We start from the raw sequence: 13,983 nt of genomic DNA on the forward strand, positions 1-13,983 counted from the left end.
CGCTTATAATGAGTAAATTAAGTTTTGTTGGAACGGATCTCAAACTGCTGCAGCATACGCGAGTTTTGAGCGAACCAGTGACTTATATGACAGTAATCTTAGGGAATCATATTCCTTATAGAAGTGGTTTTTTTCGATATCCAAGCATGCGATTAGCACTAATAATTACTTAAGAAGTTAATACCAACCGTTTTCAAATAGAAGAACTTCTGAATTCTTTTGTACTTGAATTCTCCTTCGAGAGCTTGAACCACCTTTCTTTTCCAATATGGATAGTAACTAATGGTGCAACAAATTCTAGCTATACAGCGCGCCATTATGAAAGACGGTGGCTATGACGTGTGCAGAGGGACACCTACCCCTACGTGTCACTTAGTGGCGCAGCTCTCAGAGGAACGATTACCACTACATGTCACTAGTCTCCTTGTTCTATAGCACTCTTTCTTTGAAGTGATTAGTTGTGACAACGTGTGTGCCGTGCGCAATCTCGCTGGACCTCCGCCTAATAAATACAAAATTAGAGAGATACTTAAGCGCTAAAAGCCCCAATCAGCAGTTTATCTTCATACACAGTCACTGTTCGTTGTTTGCATTAACACATTCGTCTCAATTATCGCAACACAGACTCTACATTCTGGTGTCTGAAATCTTCTACGCTGCAGTTAGTGCATGTAATGTAACTCTAATTAGCACCTCACTAAGAAGCAAGCCCCTACTTTATTCCGCTAATTACCAAATTAGTGATTTTTGCCAACACCATTCACACACACCCTCCTTGTACCTGTGCCAAATCAGCGTGCCTAAGTATCCTACGCTGTAGCGCGCTTTGGTGGTACCGCAAAGGTAACGAGTTCGAATCTCGACAGAATTTTTTTTTTAAATTTTCGTTATAAAGTTACGACAGTTCATAGCAAGCGCCGAACTTAATTCACATCACACGTGCTCTGTGAAATTATTTTCATTCAAGAGATACACACCTGACGTCACGCCTTACGTTAGTTTTTCGAAACAACGCCGCCCGTCCGACGTCAAGTTCTTCGCTGAACGGACGACTTTAACGCTGTCATACAAACAGCGGTGGCATATTGACAGCAGGACAGCATCGCAAAAAGCTAGTGGATTTCGCACGCTACCACCAGAAAGAACAAACAAAATAACGATCGCAAGTCAGATCTCTTGTGGTCATTGTTCTCCCCTTTAGTTCTCGTAGCAGCAAGTGGAAGCTATCAGTATGTGCGACCAACTAGCCCCAATTGCCGCCTTGATCACAGAAACATCATACGAAAAAGTGGCCGATCATTCCACATTTTGGTACTGGGAGTCTTGTCGACAGTTCCCTCAGTGCTACATGCTTGTGTCTGTAACAACATTTAATAATGTGTATGTGTGGGATATCTGTTGCTCTTGCGTGGCTGCAATGGCATTAGCGACGCAGGTTACCTCTAGGGTGTTTCTAACCTAGGGTGTTTCAGCAGCCTGGTGCGGTCACCAGTGATCAGGTTTCAGGTTTGGAGGGAGGCTATCATTGGTTGACAGGGAGCCCCTTAGTATCAACACGGGGGCCATGTTTTTTATAGAGCAAAGGCTGATGTACAGCCCTTGCTTGAAATTCCAAGTTTTTTTTTTTTCAGCAGCGTTTGCGTCGGTGCTAGTTGCCTCATGGTTAAACACAGACAGGCAACCTGCACTCAAAGTTGCCGTCTCAACCGCAACCCGGCAACACGAAGGATAACGAGTGAAGCGAGCAGTGGTTGGACGCACCTGTAGCGCTTTTCAACGCCATACGCCTGCGGTTATAGGCATGAGCTTCGGCGCATAAACGGGGCCACACGTGGCGTGCGTCAGCTAACAGGATTGCGAAGAGAGGCAGAACGAAAAGACCAGCGCGTATATGAAGTGCACACTGGACTGGTGCTAAAACTGCCGTATATTTCTTAAAGGCCAAGAACAGCTGCATTGTTTCAGTCGTGACCCACATGAAAAACTGGGAAAATGTGTGAATCGTAAGAGCCATCGAGGGGAAAAGGAAATCTCTAAGCAAAATGTCAACTTTTATGAACCTAAAACACATTTTTCGACTAGATTATCGAGAATTGAGAGCACAGCGCAGCCAAAAAAAGCCACAACAAATGACTAGATAATGACAAGAAAATAGCGAAGAATGAGGTGCGGTAACAGCTACAATGAGAGCAGTGACATTTACATTGAAAGCAGAAGTTATGGCGTGAAAATAATAAAAATATTTACAACTTAACCGATCGTCATGAACAGGGAAAACTGGAGCCACTGAACAAAGAAATCGCGGCAGTTTCAACCAAACCAAAACGAAGAATTAAAAAGCAGTTAAAGTACATCGTACATACAGTGCATACGGGTGTACTGATGTGCGATTTAGATACCAAGGTAGGCGAGAAGCAAGCTATAGACTAGGCAGTGAGCGACTATTGCACAGGCTCTAGAAATAGCAGACAGGAGCTCATAGGAGAGTTCGGTGAGAAGAATAATTGACCGAACATGAATACCTTCATCCGCGAGCGAAAGAACAGGAAGTGGCCGTGGAAGTGCCCCAAAGGTGAGAATCAAAATACAATCGACTTCGTACTCTGCTCTCACCATGATTTTCTAGAGGATGAGTGGGTCTTCAGAAAGGTTGGTTGTTGTGTGGATGGTAGAGTCATGAATTAGCTTATACTTGAAGCGGAACGGAAAAGACCATTCATATGCAAGCGTCAATAAGGCAATTACAGGAATATAGGAAGTCTCTGCAGAACATACATTTGACTTTATCTGAGGACGATGTCCTTAATTTTTAATCAGTGAAGGATAATTTCGCAGCTAAGATTAGAGAGTTTGCAGTAGAAATATGCGGCAGGGTGATATGACAGGGTATGGAAGAGCTCTCTGAGTGGGCGAAGGATATGATTATGAAACGCCAAAGCATGAAACTGTCTAACCCTACAAACAGAACAGAACTGGCAGGACTATTAAAGTCATTGAATGAGGGCAGGTCAACCGACATAAGGAACTTTATCAGGGGGGGGGGGGGGGGGGGAGACGGAGATACTGTTTAGAAGTGAGGTAGGTTAAAGCAGTGAGCAGATAACCATACTTAAGCGAAGCCAGATGTGCGCGCTAAGAGATAGAGGATGATGTTTTTAGCATTATAGGTAAGATATGAAATGTTCCAGAGTTCTACACAATTCTGTACAGTAGTCAGCGTAATCAAGACGATAATGAGAGATGCAGTACCCCAAACAATGCTACATCCCGTCAGTAACGAAAGAATGAATAAAGAGAGCCTTAGGAGCAATGCAAAAATGGAAAGTAGCTGGTGGCGATCGGGTAATAGCAGATCTGTTCAGGCCCGGTGGAGAGACTGTACAAGAAAAACTAGCCACCCTGTATACGCTAAAGCTGATGACCTCGAGAGTTCGGGCAGCTTGGAAGCACGCTAACATCAGCTTAATCCATAAGAAAGGGTCGGTCAAGGAATTGAAAAATTACACACCGATCAGTTTACTGTAAATTGCCCACAACGTATTTACGAAGGTTGTCGCTAATATAGTGAGTGAACCTTACATTTAAATCAACCAAATGATGAGGTAGGCTTTTTTAAAGGCTATGCGACTATAGACCATACGAAGTGTCATAAAAAATTGAGGAGAATATAACCAACCCCCGTATACAGCCTACATAGATGCTAAAAAACTTTTGATTCTGTCTGAACCTAAGGAGTTATGCAGGCATTACGGAGTCAGGGTAGATGAGCCTTATGCTGAAATACTGGAAGATATCTCCACCGACTACACAGCCGCCACAGTCATGCATAATGTCAGCAATGAAATTCCAATAAACAAGGGTGTCAAGCTGCGAGAGAACATCTCGTCTCTGCTATTTACCGCTTATTTACAAGAAGTATTCAGAGGTCTTCATTTCGAACAGTTGGGGATATGCGTAAGTAATCAGTGATTCGTTGATGACATTGCCTTGATTAGTATCTAAGGAAATGAGCTGCAAAACGTGTTCAACCACATATACGGACACAGCAGAATGATGCGTGTACAATTAATATGAATAAAACCAAAGTATTGTTCACTATTCTTCGAAGGTAAGAGCGGTTTGAGATTGGCAGTGAGTTGGAAAGAGTATGCGATTACGTGTACTTAGGGCACTTAGTGGCCGCAGATCGGAATCATGAGAGTGAACTAGAAGGGCAAGAATACGACACAGCGCATTTGGCAGGTTTTCCCAGGTATTCAATGGCAGTTTACCTAGATCCCGCAAGAGAAAACTATATAACAGCTCTATCCTTCCGCTACTCACCTACAGGACAGGGACGTGGAGGCCAATAAAATGTTCAACTTCAGTTGAGGACATCGGAGCGAGCTGTGGAAGCGAAAATGATCGGTGTAATTTTAAGAAAACTGGAGAGGGAAAACTGGATTACGGAATAAACGACAGTTCGTGAAATCCTAGTCTAAATCAAGAAGTAGAAATGGGCTTGAGCAGAGCATATGCTGCGAAGGCAAGATAATTGATCGTCGCCAACGTAACGGACTAGATACCAAGAGAAGGCAAGTGTAGCGGGGGGCGGCAGGCAGTTTGGCGGGTGGGTGAGATTTAGAAGTTCGTGGGATAAGTTGGCTGCAGCTTTGACAGGACTGCCCTATCAGGAGATATATGGGAGCGGCCTTTCTCCTGTGGCGGACGCATTTAGGTAGCTGGCGAGGATGAGTTGAAGCACTCGATCCTAAAGGACCAAGTAATCGAGGAGTTCGCTTTTAACTCCCTTTAGCGATACCAACTGCTCCTGAGCGCAGTAAATAAGATAAAAGGCGGGGAGGAAATGTGTTTTTACAAAATCAGTTAGTTGATATTGTTCATACAAGGTGCTGGAAAAAAAAATATGAAACTTGTCTCTCCAGTTCAGTTTCGATCTGAGCGGTGAAAATAAACAAGAGAAACATTTTTGTCGTAAAGGTAGTGCGCGTAATGAAGAAGGGAGTAACAAAAACGCCACTTTCAACGCACAGCGCATTGGAAAAGCCGTTTGCTTGTTGCCTTTACAATACGTTCAGAAGTTTTGTCGAGGCTGCTGCGGAAACAATTTTTTTTACTGTAAAAAAATGAGACAATCCTAGCCTTGCCTGGAGCTCGGCTTAATCGGGTTGAAATGCTTGGGAAATGGATCTTTGGTCCCACCTTGCGAAAACGAAAATACCTTGTGCCATTGCACTCTTTGGAAGCAGGTGCCCTTGAGCCATATAAAATCACTATCGTCATAAGAATCCTAGCCTTGTGCGTCAGATTTGTACGCTCAAAGTAAACTCGGTGATTCGCGATCTTGTATGACTTGTAAGGCTTCAGCAACAGATGAGACGATCGGGCTGGGGAACAGTGCCGGAAGAAGCAAAATACGCGGGGCTCCTAATCCTTCCGCTAATCATTTCGCGGTGACTGTTGTGAATGCCGGATATCTCCACATTTATGCATGTGCTCTCTTCTAGGCGTAGGCAGGAAGGTTTTAATATAGTTAAGCTCGATTTATTTAACAGTATGATTATGGCTGGATTTCGGGCAGTCGGCGGCAACCTTTTGCTGCGAACTGACTGCAATCTTTGTGTACGACAGGTGAGCATTGCTGAAAACTCATCACTAGCCTTTTGTCTCGTTATGCCGCCGACTGCAATCTGTGCAATTTGTACCTTGTCATACCGTGTGCTTTGCTACACCTGCTAATATTACTCTCGGCTGTTCACAATGGCACGTTGTGGGGTTTGTAATGAGGCTCTACCTACAGATGGAAAACGAACTGTTTGCTGCGAATGTAGCATTGGGCACCATCTCGGTGACTGCTCCGGTCTTTCCGAGAATACATTTTCATCCATGGGACCAGGAAAACGTGAAAAATGGCGATGTCGCGTGTGTCGCGGGGAGTCACTTCCCGTGAAATCCAATGATAAGCCAACTGAAGAACCATCGGACGTTTTTAAAAAAGTGGCTGCGTTGGAAGAAAAATTGATGGTTGTTTCTGAACTGAAGATAAGCATAGATAGCCTCCTGGCTCTGCCGGCGCAACTCGAGAAGCTTGTCACGACAATTCAAGGCCTGCAAACGACAGTTACTGAGGTTCAAACATCAGTAGAATTCTTGGCATCCAAATACGACACGCTCCTTGCGACTTGCAACGATGCCGTGCAGGCAACAAAGACGCTTGAGCAAAAGGTTGCATTTCTAGAAGGGACTATTGATGAACAGGCTTCGATGATTCACCGAATTCAGTGGGAACTCAATGAAAGTGAACAGTACAGCCGTCTGTCCAATCTAGAGATAAGCGGACTGCCAGTTCAGCCACAGGAAGACCTGCGGGCTGAAGTTGCGCAGATGGCTGAAACACTTGAAGTACGTGACTTCAACCAATCTGAGATAGCCTCCTTGCACCGTCTATCACCGAGACAAGGGAAGATTCCGGTCGTAATGGTCAGGTTTTCGTCCCCGAGCTTACGGGAGAAATGGCTGCAGGTAAAAAGCAAACTTAGGACGCTAAATGAGTCCCACAAGCTCTCCTCCGTTTTCTTCAATGAAAACTTGACCCGTATGAACAGTGAGCTGTTCTGGAAAGCTCGAATCCGAGGAAAGGAAAAATCTTTCAAATTTGTCTGGGTCAAGAATGGCAAAGTTTTCGCCAGAAAAGAAGTGGGGGCTTCCGTTATCAAAATCGCGTCTCTTTCAGACATTGACAAAATGACGTAGGGAAATTCACTATTACTGCTATGGCTTCTTTTTCAAGTTTTGACGTCTGTTTCCAATCATTCCATCCAGTTTCGTTGAGTTCTCTTACTATTCTTCACATTAACATTAGAAGCATTCGAAAACATTGGAATCAATTTCTGGTAATCGCACAAGACCTTTACCAAGTAGTAGACGTATTTGCTTTCACAGAGGTAAATATTGCTGACAATATTACCTGCATGTTCAAGCTTCCGGGTTATACGGAGCATTTCCTTACCCGCCAAATGGGTAAGGGTGGAGGAATTGCTGTTTTCTTCAAGGATTCATTATCGGTTTCCAATATCAACATCTCCATCAACGCTGCAGAGGCAATGGGATTTGAAATTTCGTACAGCAACATTTCGAGTCATCTCCTTATCATATACCGACCACCGTCTGGAAACGTGGCTAATTTTATCACAGCATTGCATGACGTTTGTAAGCAAAGGTTTAGCCAAGGTAACCTATGCATAATGGGTGACTTGAATATTGATCTGTTAAAGCCTGAGAGAGCATCTGCACAAAGCTACCTAAATGCCCTTGCGGATCATGGTATAGAAACACTACTTTCAGATCCTACTAGAGAAGAGATCGTAAACAACAGTTTGTGTAAAACTTGCATAGACCACGTTAACGTACGCGCGTCGGACTTGTCTTATGTTATGGCAGCTGTCATTCGAAAGAAATTAGCGGATCATTACTTTACGCTATGCCACTTTGCTAAGGTCGATTCTGCACAGAAACCTAATGATAGCAGGTGTGTTATGACTATACTAGATCGAAAACTATTTGACAGTAAGGTGTCATCCTTCGACTGGAACTCATTTATATCACGAAATAACAAAGATACCGCCTACGATAACTTTGTTTTGGTTCTTAAAAATTTAAAAGAATCCTGCAAAAAAAGTATCATTGCCAAAAAACGAAATAATAATTGCTTCTGGCTTACAGCTGACATTCTCGCAGCCATTAGATGCAAAGAAGCGCTGTGGTCAAAATGTCGCGCTTCACCAAAAAATGCAAACTTACGAAATGAATTTCGGGCTGCTAGGAACAAAGTAACCGCTCTTCTTCGGTCCTCTAAAAGGCGTTACTATGCTAGCCAGTTTCGCAATTGCCACCATGACGTGGCCAAAACTTGGGCTATCGTGAACGAACTGCGCGGGCGTCAGCGTAGACCGGTCAAGGACGCAATAGAGCATAGTTTTGGTCACTTGACATCCTCTTTGGCAAATGATTTTAATAACTTTTTTTCTAAAGAACAGCGCATTGCCCGTGCCACATCACGTTCGCCGTTACTTCCTTCTTCTGTGATTGACTCAGCATTTCTTCCACACATAACAGAGCCAGATCTTTTCAGCATAATCTCCAGTCTACGGCATAACAAATCGGCTGGAATTGATGGAATATTTATCAGCGACCTTTCCAGAAACTTCCAAAGCTTGAAGTGTGTCCTTCTTTTTATGCTAAATGATATGATTGAAAGTGGCTTCTTACCATGCTCTCTTAAACAAGCGCGTGTTATACCACTTTACAAGGGTGGCAAGAAATGATATCACGAATTATCGCCCAATATCTATCGTGTCGTGTATATCACAAATTTTAGAAAAACACGTCTTATGTACAATGTCAGCATTTTTGCTGAGGCATAACGTGCTTAGCCCACATCAATACGGATTTGTTGCTGGTTCTGGTACCCAAACGTTATTAGAAAAGATGTCGGATTCCGTTCATTCTAGTTTTGATCAAAATGAAGTGGCATTTGGTCTCTTTCTTGATGTCAGGAAGGCATTTAATACTGTTCACCATGATATTCTCTGTGAAAAGTTGTTTTGCTATGGTTTTCGTGGTCCTTTTCAAATGTTACTAAGAAATTATGTGTCTCAGCGATCTCAAATGGTGGAACTTGGACCTGTGCAAAGCAGAACTATAGACTTATATAGTGGTGTTCCCCAGGGATCCATCTTATCACCCCTCTTATTTAATCTCTATGTTAATGACCTCCCCAGCATTATAACTTCATCACAGATTTATCAATATGCAGATGACACCCTCCTCATCTCATCTAATACAGATTTTTCTTGCGCACTCCGTCAACTTCAACAGGACGCTACTAATCTATATGATTGGTTTCAATGTAACCTGATTGATATAAACCCCCAAAAAACTCATCTAGTGTGCTTTAAAAATGCACACAAGCCAATCCCGAAAAACGCTGCGGTTTTTTTGCACAGCTCCAGTTGCACTGCATGTTCTTGCTACCCCATTACATGTGTTCCGTCCGTGAAATACCTTGGCATTTACTTTGACAGTGATTTATCCTGGAACACGCACATGGCACACCTCAGTAAGAAGCTTAGAGGCGTTGCATGCTTGCTCTATGCTCTAAGGGCCTACCTGCCATTTGCCATAAGACGTTTAATTGCACAGTCTTTGGGGTATTCTCTGCTGAGATATGGCATGTGCTGTTTCTTCAACTGTTCTGCAACATGGAAAAATAGGATAAACCGTATTCTCAAGAATATGGCTAAGAGTGTCATCTATTCAATACCCCATAAACAGCAAAGTGTATTCCTTTCTTCAGGTCTGCCTTCCTTTGACATTGTGTTCAAACAAGTCACTGTACTCAGATATTTCTGGAACTCTGAATTTCGGTTCCACAACGTTAAACCAATCCCATTAAGAAAAGTTTCTCGATATATTGTCCCTGCAGTGCGAACTCATTTTGGTATGTCTATGAGGTCATATTATATCCCATGTATATTCAATGAGATGCCTGATAATGTTTTCAACTTGAACACTCGCAGACAGTTACGTGATGCTATTGCCGAGCTTGAACAGCTCTAGTGCATATGTTTTAATGTAGTACACAAAACAATGAATTGATTTGGTAACACAGGTTGTTGCTGCTGCCGGACGGCGCCCTACAAGCCCAATTGAGGCTTTGGCGCGTCCGCGTCTTGTATTGTTTCTTTGGTGTGAATAAAGTATTTATTATTATTATTATTAAGATATTTCTGGCCGCTTCATTGTCCCCGTAATAGAGTCAACAAGGAGGGCAGCGATGATTCATGCAAAAAAAAAGTAAATTGGGTTAAAACGTCGAGATGAATAAAAATATACAGTCCAGTGACAAAGTGAAAAGTTTACGAAAACAAGCAAATATACTGAAGTAATTGCGCCTATTTTCGTACAAGCAGGTCCACAAAAATGTGTTATATTTCTGAAACGGTAATCTTACTAAAATGAATATATGACAATTTTGCGCCATTAAGAATTAAGAAAAAAAGGTGAAGCAATAGGCACCATGATAAATTGCTCAGCAGCACAAGTAGCGGTAGCAAGTCATGGCAAAAGGGAATATTGGCTAAAGAGAGCCTCGAACCTTATATTGTGGAATGGTACCTAATAAGTGCACTTGTGGAAATAAAATATTATTACTGTAAGACGGAGGTTTATTGAAGGCACTGGGACTTTATTAAAGGGACAGGGCGGCAACAGTCTACGGTCAGCAAAGCGAGCCCAAAGCACGCGCAGCGATGGCACTGCCGCCGCTACACAGAATACTCGTCTTCGTCTTTACAGTTGGCCCCGGGGAGAAAAGGAGCCAACCTGGCGACTCAGGGCGCAGGCAGAACGGCTGGGTCGTAGAATGACTTGAGGCGCTGGACGTGAACAGTTTCGCGTCCACGGCGGCGGCAATCAGAAGATGGGTTGAGAGGTTCTACAGTGTAATTAACTGGAGATGTGCGCTCCAGTACGCGGTATGGGCCATGGTACTTGGCAAGAAATTTTGATGACAAGCCCGGAGTATTCGCCGGAATCCAGAGCCACACAAGGGAGCCGTTGGCGAAGTGTAGTATTGTTTGGCTGAGGTCGTGGCGGGATTCCTCTCTGCACTGGGTGTCAGTCGTGAGAGTACGGGCGATGCGGCGACAGTCTTCGGCGTGCCGGGCGGCTTCAGAAAGAGGTGTATACTCGGAAGCATCGGGTTGGTACGGGAGAATGGTGTCGATGGTAGCAGAAGAGTGACGGCCTTAAAGGAGAAAGAACGGAGAAAAGCCGGTAGTGGACTGCGTTGCGGTATTTTACGCGTAGGTTACATACGGAAGGACAAGATCCCAGTCTGACTGATCTGAAGAGACATACATAGACAACATGTCACCGACGGTACGATTAAAGCGCTCGGTGAGACCGTTGGTTTGCGGATGATATGTGGAGGTGGTGCGATGAATTATATTGCACTTGGTGAGCAGTGCTTTCACAACATCCGACAGAAAGACGCGCCCTCTGTCGCTCAGCAGTTCGCGAAGGGCGCCGTGACGAAGGATGAATCGGTTTAAAATAAACGAGGCCACCTCTGAGGCTGTGGCGGCCGGAAGGGCTGCGGTTTCGGCATACCTTGTCAAAAGGTCAACCGCTACGATAGCACAACTGTTGCCGGCCGATGTGTACGGGAGGGGACCGTATAAGTCAATGCCGACGCGGTCAAATGGGCGTGGCGGGCAAGGTAGCGGCTGCAATTCTCCAGCAGAACGATGAAGAGGTGGCTTGCGACGTTGACAGGTAAAGCATGACCGCACGTATTTCCGGATGAATGTGTACATGCCACGCCAATAATATCGTAGTCGGATGCAATCGTAGGTCTTGAACACTCCGACATGAGCACACTCCCGGTCAGCATGAAAATGGGCGCAGACTTCCGATCGAAGGTGACGGGGAATATCTAGCAACCACTTGCGGCCGTCTGAGGTGTAGTTGCGGCTATAAAGGAGGTTATCACGTATTCAGAAATGGGAAGCATGGCGGCGAAGAGCGCGCGAAGGCGAAGCAGCCGTAGGGTTGGTGAGGAAGTCAATAAGAGAAGAGATCCATGGGTCGGCACGCTGCGAGGAAGGCATGGGGCTGATGTGAAGCATCGGTGAGGAGGCGTCGAAGGTGGAAAGGCTGCAAATATTGGCCGGAAATGGGCAGCGGGATAGAGCATCGGCGTCTTGACGTTTGCGGCCAGTACGATACACGATGCGGATGTCGTATTCCTGGAGGCGAAGGGCCCACCTCGCGAGGCGACCGGATGGGTCTTTCAGAGAGGACAGCCAGCACAGCCCGTGGTGGTCGGTCACGACCTTAAAAGAGGCGGCCGTAGAGGTAAGGGCGGAACTTACTAAGGGCCCAAACTATCGCCAGACACTCTTTTTCAGTGACTGAGTAGTTAGATTCAGCCTTTGTTATCGTGCGGCTGGCATAGGCAACGACGAATTCGATGAAGCCAGATTTGCGTTGTGCGAGTACGGTGCCGATGGCTACCCCACTGGCGTCAGTATGGACCTCGGTAGGTGCGTTTGGGTAGAAATGTCGCAGTATCGGCGGTGCGGTAAGGATACGGCGCCAAGAATCGAAGGCGTCGTCACAAACTTGGGACCACTGAGAAAGATCGGAACTGCCACAGAGAAGTTGTGTCAAAGGTCCAGCAATTGAGGCAAAGTTGCGTATAAACCTACGGAAGTAGGAGCACAGACCAAGGAAGCTGCGCAGATCTTAGTTAGAAGTAGGTCGAGGAAACGCAGCCACAGCACGAAGTTTAGCCGGGTCCGGACGGACACCGTCCTTAGAAACAACATGGCCTAAAATGGTAAGTTGGCGGGCGGCAAAATGACACTTCTTTAAGTTGAGCTGAAGGCCGGCGTCAGAGAGGCAGGCCAAAACGTGCTTCACTCGGGAGAGGTGGGTGTTAAAGTCAGGCGAAAACACGACGATGTCGTCGAGGTAACAGAGGCAGGTCTTCCACTTCAGCCCACGCAGAATGGTATCTATCATCCGCTCAAAGGGGGCAGGAGCATTACAAAGGCCGAAAGGCATCACAGTAAATTCATATAGGCCGTCAGGGGTTACAAAGGCTGTTTTGGGGCGATCGGCCTCTTCCATGGGTACCTGCCAGTACTCGGAGCATAAATCTAAAGAAGAAAATATTTCGGCACCTTGCAACCCGTCTAGAGCATCATCGATGCGTGGCAGGGGATATACGTCCTTGCGCGTGCTCTTGTTAAGACGGCGGTAGTCTACACAGAAACGGATCGAGCCGTCTTTCTTTATGACAAGCACAACTGGCGAAACCCAAGGACTGCTTGAGGGCTGGATGACGCCGCTCTTGAGCATTTGGTCGACTTGATCTTCAATGATTTGGAGCTCGGTTGTCAACACACGATAGGGGCGCTGCCGTAGAGGAGCATGGGCACCTGTGTCGATGCGATGTGTGCCAGTCGAGGTTTGGCCAAGGGAGCTGTGATGGCAGTCGAAGGAGGCGCTGAACTGGTGGAGCAAGTGCAGAAGCTGCGTGCGCTGCGGCGGAGGAAGATCTGCGTCGATGGAGCGGAGAAACAGTTTTGTAGAGGAAGGAATGGGCATAGAAGATGGTGGGCTGAGCGCAGTGAGATTGATGTGCGATGCATCGTCAGTCTTCTCACTGGTTATAACAGATGCGATGGGTTGGACACTGCCGACACATTCGCCACGGCGCAAATCACTAGGGTAGGAGAACGGGTTACAGACCCACAGTACGGATAGGCCAGCAGAAATAGTCAATACGGCGTAAGGCAGGGGAAGACACTTCCGGCGGAGAAAAGTATGAGCGGGCGTGAAAAGTACAGTGTCATCACGGAGAGGGTCAAAACAGAGGCGCACAAGGACGGAAGAGCACGGAGGCAGGTCGATGTCTTCGGCGATGAGGGCTTTAATACATGGCGACGAGAGAGCAGCGTCCGGCAGCGATTGGGGCAAGGCAGAGAATCCGACTTCAGCGCGAGCGCAATCTGTGACCGCAGCATGACGAGACAAGAAATCCGAGTCCAAAATAACATCGTGGGAACAAAACGGCAGGACGACGAACTCGATCGTATATAGGACGTCCTGAATCAAAACTCGTGCTGTGCAAGCTGCTGACGGCTTGATGCACTGAGCGCTGGCCGAGCGCAGCGAGAGACCGGCAATTGTCGTCTTAACTCTCTTCAAGCCGCGACAATGTTGTGCGTCTTTTACTGAAATTGCGGCGCCAGTGTCGACAAGGGCCATGACAGAAATTCACTCGACCGAAACGTCAATAAGGTTCGCAGGTGACAGCTGAGGTCTTTGGTAGTTCGACGGGGACGCAGTTCTTGCATCAGGAACTGCGGCATCCAGTTTTCCTCTTCAGAATTATTAGGACGGCGACGCATC

The sequence above is a fragment of the Amblyomma mixtum genome, chromosome 4 (genome assembly GCF_055824585.1).
Source record: "Amblyomma mixtum isolate Tamu chromosome 4, ASM5582458v1, whole genome shotgun sequence".
Taxonomy (NCBI): Eukaryota; Metazoa; Arthropoda; class Arachnida; order Ixodida; family Ixodidae; genus Amblyomma; species Amblyomma mixtum.